Genomic DNA, 18142 nt, shown 5'->3' with positions numbered 1-18142 from the left:
TATTATTGTTGCTGTTATTATGGTGGGGAACTGGCAAAAGTGTTAGCGCACTGGACGAAATGCTTAGTGGCATTTTGTCCATCTTTATATTCCGAGTTCAAAGCCTTCCTCAATGGGAAACATCAAAGAGAGATAACCCTAACTAGATTCAAAGCCATAGCTTTAACTAAAAAAAACAGTCAACATCAGTGACTGAGTTGCATTATTCAACCACCTAATCAGAATAAATATAACAGCATCAGCACCAAGTGTTGCCTAGGGATAAATGAACTTTGGGTTCGCTAAAATATGTTTGTGACATATTCTAACTTCTTAAGGCAAATTCACTGCAGTTACTGTGCAGACAAAATTCTCTCTTATTGTAAAAGATGTAAAAATAACATATCTGGTCAGTGCTTCTCCATAGCAGACTTCCAGATGCATTTCTAGCTCCTTAGCTTTCTTCAGTAGGAGATAACTCTGGACAGATTGTAAAGCCGTAGCTTTGTCTTAAAACAGTCAATATCAGGGACTGATTGTGCTTGCAGAATGCATGATCAGAATAGATGCAGTAGTATCAATGATAAGCAGTGATGAGGAATAAACAAACTTTAAGTTAGTTCAAATATATTTATGATTTGTTTTAACTCACCTAAAGTTCATTTATTCTTCATCATTGCTTAGTGCAGTATTTTTAAATTTGTGGGGGTTTTTTTCTTCATTTTTTGAAAACAAAAATTCCAGATTTTTGTTGAATATTTTTGTTGCAAAGGGGCAAAAAGCAAAAGAGCTAGCTAACTTACTGGAATCTTAGTTAATTTAACTGTAGGTATGTAACAGATATTAGTGATGAAAATATGTGAATAAGACTTAGAGTACTTCAGTACATGTTGCAGGCTCAAATAACTACTACTACTACCACCACCACCAACAACAACAACATCTTTGTATCACTGAAGACTAGGTCTTTGAATTCATTTCTACCACACTTATGTCAACAACATCTGTTTGCATCTTGCTATCCATGATCGTCCTTGTACAGTAAAAAATAACAAGATTTATTTTTTAATTACTTTTATTCTGAAAAGATTGTATATTTATATATGCATGCATACATATGTATATATGTATACATACATATATACATACATACATATATATATATATATATATAACATATTGGAAGTGAGAGGCACTGACTGCTTCAACCAACTGAAAAATATTTAGTGAAGAATTTTCAAGTTTACTTTAGACAAGAAGTTTACTTTGTTGAGTAAATGCCAATAATATGTTGAAATCATCTCAAGCCACATTCATTATCAAGGATGTATGAAATATAGTATTTACATATAGACAAACACTACTCCACCCTTACCCTGCTCCTTTCTTGGTTTTATATATACACACACACACACACACACACACACATATATATATATATGTACACACACACACACACACACACACACACACACACATATATATATATATATATATATATATATATATATATATATAGGTGCAGATGTTGCTGTGTGGTAAGAAGATTGTTTCCCAACCACACGGTTCTGGGTTCAGTTTCACTGTGTGGCACCTTGGGCAAGTGTCTTCCATTATAACCTTCAGCTAATCAAAGCCATGTGAGCAGATTTCTAGATGGAAACCGAAAGAAGCCTGTTGAATATATATCCCACTGCTTGGCAATCAGTGTTGATATGTTTATGTCTCCATAACTTAGTGGTTCAGCAGACGTGCCTGGTAGAATATGTATTAGGCTTAAAACAAATAAGTACTGGGGTCGTTTCATTTGATTAAAATTCTTCTAGGCAGTGCTCCTGCTTGGTCACAATCTGCTGACTGAAGCAAGTAAAAAATAAAAGATATATAATAATAACAACATATAAATGGGTTAGAGCAGGGGCTCTAAAACATTTTTTATTTAAGGGCCTCTTTGCACACATTCACTTGTGTACGTTGAACTATGTAAGATGTTAGAGAAAGAAATCTGGCTGTTTTTTGCAATGCGTACCAATACATACATCTGTTCTTTTATTCTTTTACTTGTTTCAGTCATTTGACTGTGGCCATGCTGGAGCACCGCCTTTAGCAAATCGACCCCAGGACTTATTGTTTGTAAGCCTAGTAGTTATTCTATTGGATCTTTGCTGAACAGCTAAGTTATGGGTACTTAAACACACCAACATTAGTTGTAAAGTGATGGTGGGGGGACAAACACACACACACACAAATACATACAGATTATATATATATATATATATATATATATATATATATATATATATATATATATATATATATATATATATATATATACGACAGGCTTCTTTCAGTTTCCATGTGCCAAATCCATTCACAAAGCTTTGGTTGACCTGAGGCTATAGTAGAAGACACTTGCCCAAGGTGCCATGCAGTGGGACTGAACCCAGAACCATGTAGTTGGTAAGCAAGCTTCTTACCACACAGCCGCTCCTGTGCCTAATTATAATAGATGTCGCTCCTAAGGCAAATTTTTTTCCAGGGCCTTAAACCCTTTAGTGTTCAAATTACTCTGCCAAATGCAAAGCTTATTTATTCATATTGTTTTGAATTAATCATGGTTTATCTTGTAGCTTTGAGCTTTTGATGATGGTATTGTCTATTTTTAGAACAACATTGTAGGGTAGGTGCAAAAGGCTAGACCAGGTCAGTTTGAACTTAAAACAGGAGCCATATTTGGGCTGGATGTGACCAGTTAAAATGCTAAAGGGTTAAAATACTGCTGTGGATCCCCAATTCACTATTTTGTTGTTTGGACCCCCAAAACTCTTATATGAATCCCCAAGGGCCATATGAACTCTGGTTAGGAACCACTCTAGAGTCTTTTTTGTGATGTACCATGATTACATTACAAAAAAGATTCTTAATGAAACAATTGTAGTAGAACCAGATAACCCATTCGTCTGTTTTTTTATTATGTTTTTACACCATACTTAAGGTTCCATTCATCATTGGATACTTTTGGACATTTTTGGAGTTGTGGATTACCTAAGAACAGTGAACTTCCCTTCAGCAATGCATTCCAGGCTACAATGATGGATTACTTAACTGCCTGTTCTGTGTCAGTCTGATCTTTGTCTATCTATCTCTATCTATCTTTGTTTAACTATCTATTTGTCTGTCTGTCTATCTATCTATCTGTCTGTCTGTCTGTCTGTCTGTCTGTCTGTCTGTCTGTCTGTCTGTCTGTCTATTTATCTATTTATCTATCTGTCTGTCTATCCACCTGTGTGTGTGTGTATTTCTGTGTGTGTGTGTGTGTGTAGATAATATATATATATATATATAGTAAATATATATATTTTTGAGTAGATGAAAGATGTTGGAGCAGGCTACCCTGATTAAATATTTGGTATTTGTTACTAAAGTGTCAGCAGAATCTGCTGAAATTGGCTGGGTACATCCTCGCACCTCTACCAACCTTGCTTGAATTTCATCTCTTCTTAATTAATATTATTTTACACTTTACACATTTTTGTTTAATTTGCAGCACATGTTAGACAGATTGCACAGTTCTTCAAATTTAGATTATGGAACACACATGCAAACATGCAGGTACACACACACACACACACACACACTCACAAATATGTCTATATATGTATGTTTATAATATATATATATATATATATATATATATATATATGTATATATATATATATATGTACACACACACACACATATATATCTGTGTATATATGTATATGTATATATATATATATATATATATATATATATATATATGTACACACACACACGTGTATATATATATATATATTTATATATATGTACACATACATACATATTTGTGTGCATGAATGTGTGAGCTGTTATGTACTAATATGCCAGTAATATGATAGGAGAGAGAGTAAGGTGTGTGTGGGAGAGTGAGTGAGAGAGAGAGAGATGGCAAATGAATGTAATTGCTAGTTAGTAGTAAAACGAGACTGATGACTATGGAGAGATCTGATGCTGTACAGATGTGTGTGTGTGTGTGTGTGTGTGTGTGTGTGTGTGTATGTTAAAGCCTGCTTGTGGTGCTGAGGACAGTGCAAGTCATGTTGGTAGGCCACCTTATTCGAACGTTTTATATGCAACTCCCCAAAAGACTGTCTTACAGCGAACTGGTGGAAGGCAAGCGCCAGCACTGTTGGCAGAAAAAGTGCTGCAAGGATACTGTCAAAGCCTCACTGAAAAGCTTTGAGATCAACATCAGGCAAATGCAAGCACAAGACCGCTCTGCCTGGCAAAGCTGCGCCAATAGAGGAACTACCACCTCCTACAAACAGAACAAGATTGTAGAGGCACAAAGAAAACACAGATTGTGCATGTCCAGAGCCAACACCCTGCCTTTAGTGTGTGTGTGTTTGAAATAATTATTGGTGTGTCCATGTCTCTTACTTAGTGGTGTAGCAAAAGAGACTGATAGAATAGATACCAAACTACCAAAGTTTAACCCTTTCATTACCAACCCAGCTGAAACCACCTCTGGCTCTGTAGTACAAATGTCTTGTTTCCATAAGTTTTGAATTAAAATCTTCCACCAAACCTTAGTCACACTTTATGTTCCTAACACTAGCTTAATGATAACTAAGTTATTTTACTAAATTCTTTGTTATATTTAAAGTAATTGAAAGAAACACAGAGCATCTCAAAATAAATTCAGTTACAAAAGGGTTAAAAAAAAAAGAAAAGAATTACCACTTGGGGCCAATTCATTTGACTAAAATTCTTCAAGGCAGTGCTCCAGCATGGCTGCAGTCTAAAGATTGAAAGAATTAGAAGAGATAAAAGATAAAATATATTTATTCACTTAACTTAATCTGTTAAGTTCTAATGTCAGATAATGTTTGCATTGTCTAAAATATATTTTTAGCTATCATTGTTATCATCATATTTTTGATGTCTGCCCACCTTTCCATGTGTGCATGAGTTGGATGCAATTAGTTGAGCAACATAAGGAGAAACACAGGTGCGCACACAAAGATATATATATGTGTGTGTATACATACACACACATGACAGAAGTAAATAGACACGCCATAAAACAACACTTTATGTTTATTCTAACTTGTTTATATTTTTTATTAATTGACATTTTTATGTTTCAGGTTCTATATGTGACTGTTTAATCATGCCATGTGGCACCCTGTCAGTTATGACGACGAGAGTTCCAGTCGATTCGATCAATGGAACAGCCTGCTCGTGAAATTAACGTGCAAGTGGCTGAGCACTCCACAGACACATGTACCCTTAACGTAGTTCTTAAGGAGATTCAGTGTGATACAGGGTGTGACAGGGCTGGCCTTATGAAATAGGAAGAAATAGTGAGAGAAAGTTGTGGTGAAAGAGTACAGCAGAGTTTGTCACCACCCCTGCCAGAGCCTCATGGAGCTTTAGGTGATTTTTCTCCTGACTTATGGACTCTAGATGACCTACACACACACACACACACACACACACACACACACACACGCGTATGTATGTAAGAGTGTACGGTCTAGTGCTTAGGGTGTTACACTCGTGGTTGCGAGCTCATCGTTTCGATTCCTGGACCAAGGTGGTGCTTTGTGTTCTTGAGCGAAACACTCGCCGAGTATGTTGGTGAGCATGTCTGTGTTTCAAGCGAGGGTAGTTTAGTATATAAATATAGGCGAAAGTGTGTGGAGGCGCAATGGCCCAGTGGTTAGGGCAGCGGACTCGCGGTCATAGGATTGCAGTTTCGATTCCCAGACCGGGCGTTATGAGTGTTTATTGAGCGAAAACACCTAAAAAGCTCCACGAGGCTCCGGCAGGGGATGATGGTGGCGAACCCTGCTCTACTCTTTCACCCCAACTTTCTCTCACTCATACTTCCTGTTTCTGTTGTGCCTGTAATTCAAAGGCTCAGCCTTGTCACACTGTGTCACGCTGAATATCCCCGATAACTACGCTAAGGGTATACGTGTCTGTGGAGTGTTCAGCCACTTGCACGTTAATTTCTCGAGCAGGCTGTTCCGTTGATCGGATCAACTGGAACCCTTGACGTCATAAGCGACGGAGTGCCAACAACAACATAGGTGAATGTACAGATTGGTGCGCTTACGCGAACACTATAGACTTCTCTACTCCCTTACTTTTACCCCCTCCTCTTACTTAGCGGTCTATAGCTCTTTTGTCTTAATAATGGTCAACCACACAGTAATTTCCCTTTGTTTAATGGTCATTTTTCACAGGAATTTCCAATGGCCGGATAACTGAAGAGATGTTGGCATGGGTTCCCACCCCGGCATCTGAAACTCCGAGTTTTATCATGGCTACTGAATAAGTGTCACATATTATATTTACAGATAAATTCCTCTATTTACATAATATCGAGGTCTCTTTCTTTCTTTTGGTGTCCTTCCTATCAATATATATATATATATATATATATATATATATATATATATATATATATATATATACACATGTGTGTGTGTATATATTTATATATAAATATATAAAATGAGAGGTGTCTATTTATTTTTGAAATATTTGTGTGTGTGTGCATGTAATGAGTATCTGTATATGTGTATGTATTTATACATATGTAGATAAATAGTTATCTAGCTAGCTAGTTTGATGAATCATTATCATCGTTATTATTATCATCATCATCAACATTATTGTTTTTACATTCATCTCACCATACTCCTTATGCTGCCAGACAAGCACTAAGCAGTCACTTGTTTGTTTTGACTCCTCTACTTAGAATTTATCATTGAAAATGGGAAATTGCTTGTGAGTTAGATAAATAAAGAAATAAATAAATAAAAAATTACATCACGCACTTCAGATATACCCTATCAACCAGCCTTGACCCTACTTCCTAACTTCTAAAACACTTCAATCCTGTCTGTACATATTACCTCAGTTCTAGTTGAATATGTATTTTATTAAACAATGCAAACTACCCTGACATAATGTACAATCTTATCCTGGATTGTCCAATTTTATCAAAGGTTTAATTCTTCAAGCTAATCCTTTGATGATTGATGTAACTCCACATGAAGTTAAATAGACAATACGTAATAAAACACACACCAATTTGTTTATTGAACTGAACGATATTTCAACAGTAAATCTCTTTTGTTAGGTTCAAAATGAGACACATGCAGAAATACAAAAATTAAAACTTTCAACTGGACTATCCTGCATTCCTTCCTGGGCATAAAGACGTCATCAAATCTAAGTTGTACGTAACTGGCTAAAAAATGAAAATATAAAAAAGAGATAAGAAAAACTTTTTCTGTGAATCTGATGGAATTCTCCTGTCATTTTGTTCATTCCTCCAAGGTGTGACATTAACAGCTCACAAATATATTTAAATTCATGTGTTTTATGTACGTTTGTATATGTGTGTATGTGTATATATCTATATATACATATTTATAGATATATGTCTGTGTGTGCATGCATATGTGGATATATATATATATATATATATATATATACACACACACACACACACACACACACACACACACATATATATAGATATAGATATATACACACACATATATATATATATATTTATATCTATCTATATATGTGTGTGTGTGTGTGTGTGTGTATATATATATATATATATATATATATATATATATATATATAGATAGATATATACATGTGTGTGTACATTTATATATGCATGTGTGTGAACTGCATTGTGTGTGTGTGTGTGCTGCGTGCATGAGTGTGCATTTCACTAATGACGTAAATTGAAAATAATGACATTGAGAAATTTCACAACGCTGCCTTTCTGCATGAAGAACATACAGCTATGTGCAGGCTGTCAAGCCTCAGGTGGTGAGCTGAAAATAACATTTAATCAATTGAAATTATAACCATAATGAGACGAAAAGTAATTAGCGTCAATATACCCACTGTCAATGCAAACAACACATTACACACACATACACACAGTCATAGACATACATGTACAACAGACACGCATGCCAAGCCAGTTACACAAGCATACATACCTACAAAGCAAACAGTTGTTCACAGTCACACAGACACACACACGTGCGCGTTGTTATGGTGTAAATTAATTAGAGAAAGTCGTATGAATTCCTCAAAACGTTGTTTACAGATAAGATTGTTAATGCCAGCCATAGGAGACGTCATTAGACTTATTTAACTAGCATTGATATGTTTGTGCTATCTTCCACCTCTCCCATATTGCCAGGCATCTCTACAAGTGGAAGCTTTGTGAATTTGATGGTGTCATCCTTTTCCCCACCCCTCATCCTCTCCACCTTCCCCAGTTAAAGAGATATTTTCTCTGCTATCTTTGCATTGGAAACATTGACTTTTTAAAGTCATTTCATAGATATGTCTTACACTGGCTTCTGTGTTTAGAGAGAGAGAGAGAAAGGCTCAAATATAGTCATTGTGTTGATGGATATATGCGTTGTGAAGATAGGCTCAGGTAGATACACACACACACATGCACACACAATATATGTCGACTAGATTGATAGGCACTTTGTGTATGTTGAGTGGCTAGAAAAACACAGTGTATATATGTTGACTGGATAGATAGACACTGTGTATGTATGTTGACTAGACAGGCATAGTGTTGACTGGATAGATAGGCATAGTGTGTAAATGTTGATTAGATAGCTATACATACATAGTGTGTAGATGTTGGCTGGATAGATAGGTACAATGTGTAGATGGTGACTAGATAGATGCAGTGTGCATATGTTGATAGGATAGACAGACAGTGTGTATGTATGTGTGTGTGTGTGTGTGTGTGTGTGTGTGTGTGTGTATCATCATCGTACGTCCACTCTCCATGCTGGTATGGGTTAGATTGTTTGACTGGAGCTGATAAGCCAGAGAGCTGCACCAGGTTCCGGTCTGACTTGGCATGGTTTCTACAGCTGGGTGCCCTTCCTAATGCCAACTGCCCTAGAAGTGTAGTGGGTGGTTTACGGACCACCAGCACAGGTGCCATTTACATGACACCGGCAACAACCATGACTATGATTTACAGGTACCATTTACATGGCAATGACAACAACTACGATACATGTGTGCCATTTACACTACACCAGCAGTGACCATGACTACAATTCATGGGTGTCATTTATATTTTATATGTGTGTATATATATATATATATATATATATATATATCATCATCATCATCATCATCATCGTTTAACGTCCGCTTTCCATGCTAGCATGGGTTGGACGATTTGACTGAGGACTGGTGAAACCGGATGGCAACACCAGGCTCCAATCTAATTTGGCAGAGTTTCTACAGCTGGATGCCCTTCCTAACGCCAACCACATATATAAAAAGTATGAGGAGTTTAGTTCACTGGTGATCTAAATGAATAGGTACACTAAGTAAGTGCTATAACTGGTCATCCATTAGGTTCCAAGTTTACAGCTGAGGCTGAAGCTAGGGATCTTTATTAGGCTTCCGAATTAGCAGGTATATATTATATTAGAGGTAAAAGGAAAACAAAACTCAAGGCAGTTTTGGTTCCTGGACTAGGTGGTGCATTGTGTAGTTGAGCAAGACAACTTATTTCACATTGCTTCAATTCACTCAGCTGGCAAAAATGAGTAATCAAGTGATCAACTGGCTTTCTATCCAAAGAGAAAATATGTGCACCATGAACATCAGCCCTATGAGTCTGTATGACCCAGGAAGGATCTAGTTAGTGTGTAGATACTAACTGGATATATAGGTACAGTGTATGTAATGCTTATTGGGCAGATAGCTAGAATTTGAATGTTTATATAGGAGGTCATGCTACTAAATGAATGTAAAACAGAGCAAATTAGATAACTATTCATAATCTCTTAGTTGACTTCCCTTGTTTGTTGACAGCTTGTATATGAATGTCTAGATCATGGTTCTCAACTGGGGTCCATATGACCCCTGGGAGTCCATATAAGATGTTCGGGATCCACACAAGCAAAATAGTAAATTGGGAGCCCACTGTTGTTTATTAAGGGTCCATGGAAAAGATTTCATTTAGACGTGCTTGTTGCAAGAAACAGCTGAATTCATTTCTCAAACATTTTACATAGTTCAAACTAAAAGTTAATGGATGAATAACAAAGCAGGAATTCTGAAAGAAGTATCTATAAAACTAGTTTTTAAACATCAAATGACTATGGGGATCCACTAGAAAAAAGTAGTAATCAAAGGGGTCTTTAGATAAAAAAAATGGTTGAGAATCAGAAAAATTTGTTGTTTTAGATGTATGTATTGGTATGTATTGCAACACACAGCTAGGTTTCTTTCTGTAACATTTTATATAGGTTAGCCTGCACAAGTTAATGTGTGAATAACAAAATAGGAATTTTGAAAGAAGTTTCTATAAAACTAGCTTTTAAACATTGAATGGCCACCAGAATAAAATAGTAATCAGAGGGGTCCATAGATAAAAAAAAAAAAAGGTTGAGAACCACTGATCTAGATATATCTAATTCTATTAACAGCAATTTGATAAACTATCTTGACTCGTTAATGAATCTGAATCAACTAAAAAATATGTTCATCATGTCCTATGTATAATTTATGACCTTGGTGAATGTTATATACTCCTGCTTGTGTCCACTCTCAGCGTTCTGTTGATTTTGCCACTAATATTTCATTCTTCATTTCAAATTGCTTTGTTCCTGGAAGGTTTTGGTGGTGGTGGTGGCGGTGGTGGTGGTAGTTAAACTTTCTTCTTCATTACAAACGTTCCTCGTCTCCTCAACCATTTTCCATCACCATCCAGAGACCCCTAGAACATTCTGAGGAAATGTCAACCAACGATACTGATCATTGAGATCTTGTCTTGAGGGAATAGGATTGACATTGTGAGTTTAGTTTTAATGTGTTTTTCTGTTTGTTCATTTCTCTGCATTGGTCATGTCTCCACCCCCCCCCCCTCACTCCACTTTTCCTTGCAGCTCCACCTTCCTCAGCCATCTTCACTTATTTGTTTCTTGTTTTTATGGCCAATTGTCATTTACAAAAACAAAAACATTTTTTTTGTCTCTCTGGAATCTCTCCCTCATCATATTGCATTTTTCTTAGCTGCCATTTAGATAATTCTATTCCATTGTTGGTCCACCACCATTCAACACCACCAGCACTACCGCCACCTTCTCTCATTCTCTCATTCTCTCATTACTCCACTGCAAATTGACACTCCCATCACAAACTCCCTGAATGTCTTCTCAAATGTTATTTACTATTTGCTAGTTCTGACCTGTGCCTGTCTGCCTGGATGTATGTGTACATGCATATATGCATGTATGCATATATGTATGTATGTATGTATGTATGTATGTATGTATGTATGAATTTATGTATGTGTACATGTATGTATATGTGTGTATGAATGTATGTGTGTATATATGTATATGTCTATATATGTATGTGCGTGAGTGTATGTGTGTATGAATGTCTCTATGACTGCATGCACACATATATGTCTATGTAAGTGTGTCTGTATGTGAATGTCTCTGTATGTTTATAGACATGTAAGTATGCATGTATGTCTATGTGTGTATATATATATGTTTACGTTTATGTCTGCTTGTTCAAATGTGTAGGTCCATGTTTGTGAGTATGTATATGCGTATAGTTGCATGTGTGTCTGTGTATCTGTGTGTGTGCATGTGTGAGTGTGTGTATGTAAGTGTGTGCATCTGTATTTGAGTGTGTGTATGATAGTATATTATTGTGTGTGTGTCTGATCATCATATCCTTTTGTATATGTGTGACTTCATTGTACAATGTGGCCTTACAGTAGATTTGGCTGCTATTTCTAGCAGTTGGAGTGACCATCAAAAGGCTTGCATCTGTTTCTGCAAATATGTGTTCATGCAAATTGCTATGTGGATGTGCATGTGAGTGTATGCATGTGCATATGTGTACATGTGTGTATTTGAGTCGCGTGTGTGTGAATGTGTGTATATACATTTTTCAACGCGTGTATATTGTTATTGTGTGTTTATATATTGATTCAAAGTTTTTAACACAAAGCCAACAAGTTCAAGGGAGGAGTTAAGTCCATTAAATTAACCCCATTTCTCAGCTGGTACTTATTTTATCAACCCCAAAAGGATAAAAGACAAAAGTGACTTCAGTGGAATTTGAACTCAAGACCTTATGACAGACAAAACACCACTAAGCATGCTAACAATTCTGCCAGCTCGCCACCCTCAGTTTGCTTGTATAATGATCTTACTGTGTGTATGATCTGAATAAGATTTGACTGCTATTTCTACTAGGTCTAGCTATCATGTAATAACTGACATTATCTTAGCCATACCTGTAGAGATGACTGTGGTGGATGGTGATATGAGGAGTGAGGTGGGGTAGTATTTTTTTAGCAGAATTACTAATATACCAAGTATATCTAGGCTGGTAGTGTGCGCTTGTTGGTTGTGGTCTGCTGTGGGTAGGAAGGTTAGTCATGCATGAAGATATGGCAGTGTGTGTGTCACCAGAAATTAATTTGGCTGACTAAAGGTGGGACAGAAATGAGAGAGAGAGAGAAGGTTGTTTATGAAGACATAAAAGAGGAAGAGGGGTAAGAGGAGGTGACCGTGGAAATAAGATAGAGCCACACACACACACATGTAATATAATATAGGGAGTCTTAAAACTGTGTCCAATTGAGATCATCAAAGCAATTAGGACACAAAAACTCTCTGTGTAGGGCTAATTAAAAATCTAATAATCAACAAGTAGGTGTGGCTGTGTGGTAAGTAGCTTGCTTACGAACCACATGGTTCCGGGTTCAGTCCCACTGCGTGGCACCTTGGGCAAGTGTCTTCTACTATAGCCTTGGGCCGACCTAAGCCTTGTGAGTGGATTTGGTAGACGGAAACTGAAAGAAGCCCATCGTATATATATATATATATATATATATATATAAGTCAGTAAATAGTGGGGTTGTGTTAACCGCATGTGGAGAAATAATAGGAAAATGAAAAAAAAGGCAGACTGCTAAACTGGAAGCATATTTTAATAAAGATTTCTAACCGGTTTTCATTGCGAAAGCAAATTATCAAGAAGAAGGAGAATGAAAATGTTTTTTACAAAGAAGTACAAAATGAAGAAAATAATATATAAAAAAATAAATATACCCATACATTATATTGTCTTTGAGCTTTTGAAGTTCAATAGTAGTTCATGCATATAGTGGTAGGAAAAATAAGGATGCATGAGAGTTGAGAGTTTTGTTAGGTTTAAAAAAAGGGTTAAAAGTTTGTGTTAAGCAGGAAATGTGGTGTCAAAACAGGAAGTGTGTGTAAGGGGAGACAAATGTTTTTAGTTGGAGTTATGAACTCTTTTTAAACTTCCTGTTGAAAAAGAGTTCATAACTCCAACTAAAAACATTTGTCTCCCCTTACACACACTTCCTGTTTTGACACCACATTTCCTGCTTAACACAAACTTTTAACCCTTTTTTTAAACCTAACAAAACTCTCAACTCTCATGCATCCTTATTTTTCCTACCACTATATACATGAACTACTATTGAACTTCAAAAGCTCAAAGACAATATAATGTATGGGTATATTTTTTTTTTTTTATATATTATTGTTTTATATATTATTTTCTTCATTTTGTACTTCTTTGTAAAAAACATTTTCATTCTCCTTCTTCTTGATAATTTGCTTTCACAATGAAAACCGGTTAGAAATCTTTATTAAAATATGCTTCCGGTTTAGAAATCTTTATTAAAATATGCTTCCAGTTTAGCATATATATATATATATATATAAATATATATGTATGTATGTATGTGTGTATATGTTTGTGTGTCTGAAAGAAGCCCGTCGTATATATGTTGTGTGTGTGTGTGTGTGTATATGTTTGTGTGTCTGTGTTTGTCCCTCCAGCATCGCTTGACAACCAATGTTGGTGTGTTTACATTCCCATAACTTAGTGGTTTGGCAAAAGAGACCGATAGAATAAGTACTAGGCTTACAAAGAATAAGTCCTGGGGTCGTTTTGCTCGACTAAAGGCGGTGCTCCAGCTTGGCCGCAGTCAAGTGACTGAAACAGGTAAAAGAGTAAGTAAGACAGATAACTCCAATAAGATTGGTTAGTCAAAATTTTTGCACAATATTGGCAATGCAAGTTGCAGTGGACCCGGCCTTCATACCTGATACTGATTTAGTAGATAGAAACTTAGATGAACTTACTGTAAGGTGGTTGGCATTAGGAAGGGCACCCAGCCATAGAAACCAAGTTAAATCAGACTGGAACCTGGTGCAGCTCTTCTGCTTGCCAGCTTTGGTCAACCCATCCAACCCAGCATGGAAAACGCATGTCAAAGGATCATGATGATGATGATGGTGTGTGTGTGTGTAATATATATATATATATATATATATATATATATATATATATATATATATATATATACATATATATATATATATATATATATACATATATATATATATGTATATATATATGTATATATATATGTATATATATATATATATATATATATATATATATATATATATATACATATATATATATTTATGTATGTATGTATGTATGTATAGGCACAGGCATAACTGTGTGGTAAGGTGCATGCTTTCCAACCACATGGTCTTGGTTCAATCTCACTGCATGGCACCTTGGGCAAGTCTTTTCTACTATAGCCTTGTGCCGACCAAAGTCTTGTGAGTGGATTTGGTAGACAGAAACTGAAAGAAGCCCATCGTTTATGTATATATATATATATATATATATATATATATATATATTTATATATAAATCCTCATCATCATCATCATCATTTGATGTCCGTTGTCCATGCTGGCTTGGGTTGGATCATTTGACTGGCATATATATATACAATTATAAATAAGGGCAAAAGAAAAAATTTCTATACCAATATGCTGAGAAATAGACTTTAAACCGTCAATCACCACATACAATATACATCACTATAGATACATGCCGTATTTATAATGATGTATATTGTATGTGGTGATTGACGGTTTAAAGTCTATTTCTCAGCATATTGGCATAGAAATTTTTTCTTTTTCCCTTATTTATAATTGTATATAATTTTCACCTTAAAAGGTGTTTTAATATGCTTACCCCTTGATGAAATTTTTTTGGAAAAAAAAAAATTTATCCCATATAAAAAAGTATATATATATATATAGGAGAGTATTGTAGTTCGCTTGAAGCATTGTGTATTGTTTGTAAAGAATAAAAAGTTTTGAATGGTACAACAATGCACTGACTCCATCTAAGAATATCTGAAGAAGGAATTGTATTCCGAAATATCATAGGACTATAGATAACTAAATTACAACAGGTATATAGTCCATTTTTGTATTATAGTGCATTGTTGTACCATTCAAAACATTTTATTCTTTATATATATATATATATATATATATATATTAATTGAAGTATACTGTATTATATATCCATTACAGCCTTTCTTACAAATTGGTTTCGTACTAGAGGCTGAATGGGATGTTAGGTAACAGTCCAATTATATCACCCTGTGCTCATCAGAAATAGCCATTATAGAATGAAGTATGGTGGCTGCCATATATCTTCATCATCGTTTAGCATCCGTTTTCCATGCTGGCATGGGTTAGACGGTTTAACTGGGACTGGTAAGGCGGAGAACTGTATCATGTTCCAGTCTGATTCAGCTTGGTTTCTACAGTTGGATGCCCTTCCTAACACCAACCACTCCAAGAGTATAGTGAGTGTCTTTTACATGCCACCAGCATGAATGCCTTTACATGTCACCAGCACTGGCCATGACTACTATATATATATATATATATATATATATATATATATATATATCTTTACAGTGTTTTGATTGATGATCATTTTGTATCCTGGTTCTATTTTGTTGCATAGTAGCTTATATAAAATGACTGATTTTCCCTAATTAACTTTACTATTATTTACTGAAGATAGTGACATAATGGTGGATAATTTTATGCTTTTACAGTCTCTTGTTGCATGATTCATGTCAGATGAAGGTGATAGAATATATATTTATTTATTCCAGTTCTCACATATTGTTGCATTTTCACATGTCATTTCATTTAAGCCAAGATTTATTTTGTATTATATTACAATAGAAAACAAAGGTCACAGCTGGAGAAATTGGTTTTCATGTCATCTCTTGATTTGTCTTTATATTTGCTGTCATTAGATTACTACAGACAAGTGCTGAGCATAAAATAATACGTAATGTGTGGTCAGGTGAGGGGAAAGTAGGAGAGTGGTCTGCATAGACCTGAAAGTTCTGATGATGACCACATCCAGAGACCACAAAGAAATTGTGGAGCTGTACTTCATTGTGAGTGCAAAAAGTAAGGCCATTAGATTGGTGGTACAGACTAGAAAGCCCTGTGATAGTAAGAGCCATCTCAGGGTATTTTAAACCAGATGAGCTGGAAAAGCAGAAGGGGGTTGGGAGAGAGAGAGAGAGAGAGAGAGAAAACAACTGTGTAGTTAGATTAGCAGCAACAACACCCAGAAACTGTTTCTAGAACACCACTAGTGACAGTTCTAAGGAGAGCCAAAAACTCACCTTGTCTTTAATGTTAGGAGCCAAAAGCTCCTTATTCCCATCCAAGTAGTGGCCCTTCTGGGATTGGATGTTTTTGCTTATGAAATGGAAATGAGAAAGAGGCGGTAAATTGCATTGGAAAGAGAGATTTATGATTGTGTGAAGCAACAATAAGTTGAACTAACGGGAGCAAAGCTGGATTAAGGCCCATAGAAGCCCTAAGCTATTAAAAAAGATTTTGGTGTCCCCATATATATGTAATTCAAAATATAAACAATGATGAACCATGAAATAAATTTTTTATTTTCCAAAATGAAACAAAACTAACACTAAGATGGAAAATAATGTTTATTTTTGTATACTTCCACTTTATTTATATTTGAAAAGTTTTCTACTTTTTTTAATTACAAAGTTTTTGATCAGATCCTCACCATGACACCATGAACATTTTGAAATTATATTTCCAATCATATAAATCACTTTGAATATTATTTTAGCAAGTTTAAAGCGATTTCTTTTGTGCCACAGACCATTTACCATTTCTCTGGTGCTCTCCACTTCCCTTGATGCTCTAAGCACGTGCTTATTTTGCTTAATGGTTAATCCAGCACTGAATAGAATGTTTCAATAAATGTGATGAAGATAATGACATGCTGATTGGTGGGAAAGGAAATGGGACCAACATTCAAAAGATGCCCTGGTGGGAAACTGCTGTTGGTGAAAACCCACATCAGTACTGTTTCTCAATTTGAAACTACTCTGCCCTGAGGGTGTGGTATGCTTCTTGCCACTACCAACTGAGAGGGCATGGTTGGCTGCATCAGAAGGAGTAACAAATGGTCATTGTCTTAGAGTATTTTGAGTTTGTCTAGATGTTAGCTTATCACTCATTTGTGGGTAGGTTACTCTTATTTCATCACCATCGTCATCACCATCACCATCGTCATTGTCATTACCACAATCATTTAACATCTGTTTTCTATGCTTATTTATTTATATTTATGTATGTATACTTATCAATTCATCTTGTACATGTTATATTATTTGCATCAAAAAGGAGGCAAGCTGACAGGATTGTTAGCACATCGGGCGAAATGCTTAGCAGTATTTCATCTGCTGCTACGTTCTGAGTTCAAATTCCGCCAAGGTCGACATTGCCTTTCATCCTTTCGAGGTCAATAAATTAAGTACCAGTGAAACACTGGGGTCAGTGTAATCAACTGTTACAACATAGTGTTACAATATAGTGTTACAATATAGTGTTACAATATAGAATCATTTCTCAAGGCACCAGTACACAGTTTACAGATGCTTGCATTTTTTATTGTTGTATTTGGGGATGGTCATGTTGCCAGTTTAGCCAATAAAAACACACACATTATATATTTAGTATTCATTTGCTTCAGCTTTATTTTATATTAATCGTATTTCAGCCAGGAGTTCTTTCGTCACACTTCTGTGACCTCATCAGTGGTCCTTTGCTTTCTTCTTTCTTTTACATTTTTCATGTTTTCCGTGAAGTTTTCACAGGTCCAG

General features: G+C 35.6%; 1 protein-coding gene across 9 annotated transcripts in view; it reads left to right on the top strand.

Moving 5' to 3' along the window:
* LOC106870348 (membrane-associated phosphatidylinositol transfer protein 2-like) overlaps nt 1-18142 on the top strand; it is a 141066-nt gene that overhangs the window by 47940 nt on the left and 74984 nt on the right. Inside the window, exon 1 of one of the 9 annotated variants that reach the window (XM_089342430.1) lies at nt 10714-10892. The exons of the other annotated variants lie outside the window; for them this stretch is intronic. The gene's annotated coding sequence lies outside the window, so the exon portion shown is untranslated. Of the gene's footprint in view, nt 1-10713; nt 10893-18142 lie in introns of those variants that run through there. 9 annotated transcript variants of the gene reach the window in all.

The sequence above is a fragment of the Octopus bimaculoides genome, chromosome 26 (assembly GCF_046866305.1).
Source record: "Octopus bimaculoides isolate indiv1 chromosome 26, ASM4686630v1, whole genome shotgun sequence".
NCBI classification, from domain to species: Eukaryota; Metazoa; Mollusca; class Cephalopoda; order Octopoda; family Octopodidae; genus Octopus; species Octopus bimaculoides.
The sequence above is the reverse complement of the archived record's forward strand: the minus strand, read 5'-3'. Positions and strand labels throughout refer to the sequence as shown.